The sequence below is a fragment of the Entamoeba invadens genome (assembly GCF_000330505.1).
Source record: "Entamoeba invadens IP1 unplaced genomic scaffold scaff_1105074726349, whole genome shotgun sequence".
Lineage (NCBI taxonomy): Eukaryota > Evosea > Mastigamoebida > Endamoebidae > Entamoeba > Entamoeba invadens.
In genome coordinates, this window is record NW_004440354.1 from 34,350 (window position 1) to 40,497 (window position 6,148).

The following is a 6,148-nucleotide window of genomic DNA, read 5'->3' on the forward strand; positions in this document are numbered from 1 at the left end:
AAATATAACAAACGATATAGTTCTTAAAAACAACTATATTTTATGTTTCAAAAAATAAACTAATTATTAATTAGTGATAAAAAAATAGCGGAATAACAAAATCGATTAAACTATTGAAACAAACACCGTTGTATATTTTCTTTCAAATATAATATATATTTTTAAACATATTCAATTTGACAAAAAATTTAATTTGAATATTGTTTCTAAAACAACTTGTCGAAAATAAAGAACTATCACTCCAACTATCATCTTCGGGACAACATCGTTTTCGTTGTTGTTTGAAAACAGTAAAATTTTGGTACTTTTACAAAGTCGTTTTTTGCTATCAATAAAATGGTATAATTACATTAATATCATAATTAATTTATAAAATCAAATGAAAATATTATCATAATATACATTCAAAGTAAATGGTTTAATATTAATAAAAAAATAGTAAGTAAATGGTTTAGTTATTCAAAAAATAGATTTAGGCAAAAACAGTATTATGGTAAAATAAATTAACAAAAAAAAACACAAAAATAAAACCTGTTAATGCTTTTCATTAAAACAAGCAGTAAAACCTATCATTTAAATATCGAGTTATATTTTTGTCGATTTACAACCCAATTTAACTTTTTGTTTTTATAATTGGTATTGTTTAAAAAGGATTTTCACTTTGTTATGAGTTAAAAACAAAGAAAAATAAAAGGCACACTTGTTCGAATTGACTTTAATTATTTTTATATTTAGACAATACTTTTTATAAAATGTATTAATAATTTATTTATATTTATTCATCTACCACTTGACTACAGTTTGGCTATTAAACCTTAGCCCAGCAAATTAACCTTAGCCCAAAGAAAAACTAATTATTTTCTATTGTTATAGAAAATAATAAAATATACCTATATAAAAGTCAATTCTCTAAAATATTTGTTTTTAGATAAAAACCTGTGTTTTTACAGAAAAAGATGGGAAATTCTTTAGGCTAAAGTACATTTTCACTACTGTAACTCTGGTATATATGAAAACAATAGAAAGAAATTTAAATTATCGAAAAAGTCGATTTTTAATCAAAATCACAAAACAAGTTAATCAAACAATTTTTAATCTTTTTTACAAAAAATACCATTTATAATAAATCAATTCATGATATTTCAAACAATAAAAATTGATAGCAAATAACGTATTAATAACGTATACTCTATGCGATGACAATTTATGTATTTGCGCAAATTAAAAACGTGAGGTTTTGGATATCGATAAAACAACGATTGATAAATAAACAAATTTGTAAAATAAAATCATTTTTGTTTTTAAACGGTTTTTTATTTTTCAAAACATATATACACAAGAAATATATGTTTATATTCTTATTTTTTATTATACAATATTAATTCTCAATAAATGAATCTTTAATTTAATAATCAATTTTATATATTATTTGGCGTTTTTGTTGTGTTTTGACGATTTTTGATATAATCAATTATTAAAACTCATTTTTAAAAATTCTTTGATAATTATATTTATAAAATTTTAAATCAATAGTGGCAGTGCTATAAATATCTCTTAGGATGGTAAGTCATGTAACAAACAGACATTATCAACACAGACTTAAACATCTAAAAAGTGAAATGACGTGTTCCCATATTCAAAAATAGTAACTTACTCAATATACATTTCAGATAGATGTAAAGGTGTAAACTTTCTATTTCTGTCATCCTCAGAAAATAATTGCCATCCTCAGAACTGTAAATCTGTTTAAAACATAAGTTAATATCAAAATGAAACAATCATATTAAAATGTACACAATATGATTAACTTTGTTATTACAATAAATTTGAATAATTGCATAAATTACAAAATTATTTATAAATTTGTTATTTTAAAATTGCATTTTAGTAAATCAGTGTTTTTGACTTTTTCAATTTTCATTTTGATTAAAAACAATTATCAATTTAAACGTAAATTTTAATAATTTTGTTATTAAAACAAACTTGGAAATAATCTCAATAAGTTTATAATCATAATATGAACAAGTTTAATTTACACTTTGTTATTTCCCGTCTCAAGTTAGCGAGATATAATTATTGTTTTTGTTTATTAATTGTTGTGGCGATTTTTTGAAGGTTTTTAATCTTTTGGGATTTACGACAAATTATTACCATTTTGTAAAATTCCAACTTTGATTCGAAATATCAAGTGTAAATTATAACTTGAATTATGAGAGTGGGCCTTATGGGGAACTGAACTTTATGGATTTGTTTTTTGTATCCTCAGAAAAAATATTTTTTAATAAGGATAGCTTTGATCCTGAGGATACACCTTATCCTCAAGAAACCCTTTATAATCATTTGACATGGATTTCAAACCTTTTTATTATTTTTTAATTATTTTATAAGTTTTTCAACTAATAATTAATCTTATCAGTTCAAGTTTTTTGATAAATGTTTTAAATCACCTTTAAAAATCATTAAAATTGTTTTTGAAAAAGTGCAATTAAACCTGACAATTTCATATATATTAAATGATTAGAATTCAGAGTGTACTGTACAACCAACTTGTTATAAAAATCGAAACATTAACACAACTATTTTATCATGACGTTTATAATAATACAACAAAAACCAAAGCAAATTGTTTTAATTTTTAAAACAAGAACGCAATGATAAATGCAAGGAATGCAAAGATCTCAAATGCACTTGCAGAATAAGTGTAGTAAATATCAGTATTGGTTAAACATTTTTCAAGTTCAAAAACTTGGGCTTCTTGAGTGGTATCAGCATCTCCAGTGCAGTCTTCTGTTTTATATGGTGTCATTGTTAACTTGTCGTCTTTTATTTCTGCCTTGTAAGAAGCAAAATAGTTCGACTTTTTAACGCATTGTGGATATAACGTTTCATAAGGATGACCATTACTTTCACTGATTTTACAGTCACTCAAATCAAAATAATTATATTTAACAAAATAATACTCTGGCAAGTCACTTTGGATTTTGTAACCATCTAGCGTTTCGGGTATTTTTTCCCAATCGCCACATTTTTTTGAACCATATAATATAAGATTATCACCATCTTCTTCAATTTTAATGTATGCACTGGAACCTTCACTGTAACACTGGCCTAATTTTATTACTAAATAAGATCCATCATAATTGGTATCGATAATGTAATTTGCTGAAGCTAACGTTATTAAAAGAAGAGTGAACATATGTTATTTAGAGGTCAAAATTTGCTTTTATACAATTACTTTTATATATTTATATTGTTTAGCAACGAGAACCTGTTGATGTTTTTAGATTATAGGGGGCTGTGAACTAGTTGGAATTTATAAACTAGTGAAAGAATGCTTCAAAACTCCCAAATAATTTAAATATAAAACATAATCGATTTATTAATTTTGTTATCGTTTAAAAAAACAATAACTTTTGAATGTTTGTTTTTGTTAACTTTTTTGAATGATTTTAATTTATTTGTTTGTGGAAGCATGGTTAGTCAAAAAACCAAACAATAGGCAGTAGAATTGAAATATTTAATATAAAAAGAAAAAAATATCAAAAAAGCATTTTAAATGAAAAATTCAAAAATCATTTACAACTAAAAAAAATTGCCGTAACAATAAAAAAATCCAAAAATAATTAAGATGAATTAGTTGTTATCGATTGTTATATATAATATAATTAATCGAACATTCCGCATATTTTTAATATAATATAGATATTAATAATGATACTATACCGTATTTTTATTTTTTTGGTGTTATAAAAATTTACTCGAGTAAAATGGTTGTATTTGCAGAATAAAACAATTAAAAATAATTAACATACATTGTTTCCAATAATTTACACGACATAGTTATAAACATAATTTAACGTTTTAGTATATAAAAATATATACATTAATGAAAATACAAATGTAATAGTTGATTTGTTTTAATTGAATCATGACTGTTATGACATTTTTTTATTGTTGAATTTTTGATTGGGTTGTGGTAGACGACTTTTCTTTGTTACGCAAATCAAATAAAATAAAAGGTGAGTCATAATTAAATTCTTAATCGAATGTTAATTTTGTTAAATGGGTGTGATATTACATGAAAATAAAATTAAATCATATACAAATATATGTTGATTATATTATTATGTAAGTACGTCGATGTTCGCTATTTTTGTTCAACGACTTTTTGTTGATAAATACATATAAACTGGTTATTATTTACAAACATTACATTAATAATCATATTATTATCTTTAATATTACAACATACATAATTATATAATTATATTTTGATAACACCACAATTATTATAAAAAAAATATATGGAGACATTTATCGTTTGTTATTTTTCGATAATTTAATAACAACAGTTTGTAAAAAAAGGTTTCACTTTTAACCTTATTACTTTCTTTCAGAAAAAATGTTGTATTTTTTAATATCTTAACAAGTTACAACAAAGAATTTAAATGTTATAACCCCGAGCTTTAAAATTACATTTTTTATCAATATTAACTCATTACTTGTAGTTCTATCTTACTTTTGTTGAATTTAATAAATATCAGTTTTTCAAAAATTGAAATAGTATTTTTGTGTATTTGACAGTGATATTAATATGATTACATATTATTGTTTAATGTTGTTGTTAAAAACAGTCTATATTTTATTATTATGTCACGAGTTGAAAAAAATATTAATGTTGTTAATAAAGTTCGTCTTTACACGTTGGTGCTATAAAATTAAACAGACAAGACGTCATAAGTTTATAAATATTAATTGTTAATTGCAAATTAAAATTATTTTATTTTTTTAAAATGATTTGAAGTTGCAACTATAAGCATATTTTATATTCGAGGAGACCAATTTCAATAAATTGTGCTTAAATTATAAATTGCATTTAGCTGTGAGTCTCTGAAATGTGTCATATTTGTGATTAAAGTATTGTCGAATATTATAACATTGTTAATATTATTTTAATTTTTTCATTGTTTATTATTTAAAATATTATCAGAATTTAAAAAAAATTGAACCAATAAAATTTGAATACTATAACAACTATTAAATATATTCAAATTATATGAATTACGACATGGTGAGACAAGCTGCCATAAGTGGAATAACATGATTGTGCCACGTCATTTTACGCACAATGATCTTTTTTTACCAAAATTATCCCGAAAAATAAACAAAACAATCAGTAATATACACTTGAATAATATTTATAGATATTTGTGATTTGTTATAACAGATTAGTTTTACTTTAAATTAGGGAGATTGATCCCAATTAATAACCAATCGTATGAAATAGGAAATGTTACAAAAACACCAAAAGAAATCGTTATTTGATTTAAAATAGAATTAATTTATTTTTATCCAAATGTAATTTTACACAACAAAAACAATAAGAAATTATTCAATCAAGTCAATTTTATCGCATTTCTCGTCTTTCCACCGTTTCCACCTTTCTACGTAAAGTCTTGATTACTTATTAATTTGCTCTGTTAGCCGTTTTCTTAGCTGATATTTTTTTTGCGTTGGTTTCCTCCAACCCGAACTTCTTTGCTACTGCTTTCATCTTGTCGGTCTGCGTTTTGAGAGTTTTCCACGTTTGTTGTTGTGTTTTTAAATTTTTATGTGATTTTTATTCTGTTGAGACATTTTGTATACCACTGGCGTTTATATCGAAAGTGACTTCGATTTGTGGGACACTTCTAAATGCTGGTGCGATATCAGACAACAAGACTTTACCAAGCAAATTGCGGCGTGAAATCATTAAAAATTAACCTTCCAAGACTTGAACCAAGACATCTGGTTGGTTATTAGCGTATATTGAGAAAACCCAGGACTTCTTCTTTATCTGGTATTGTACAGATACAGAAAACCAGAAAGCCGTCATCCCATTTGTTGTCTATTTGTCATATATTCGTGTTGTTGCTTGTGTTGATTCGTTGATAATTTATAGCATAATGATGTAATTGTTAAGTTATTTACATTTGACAAACCAACACATTTATTTGATGTTATCTCGACTATAATTAATAATATTAGTTTTTTTAAAAAAATATGTTTTTGAGTGTTTTTTGTATTTAATTATTAATATTATAATTTAACAACAATAATTTGAACCATAAAATTTATGAGTGTTTACAATACAGTCAAAGTCGCTTAT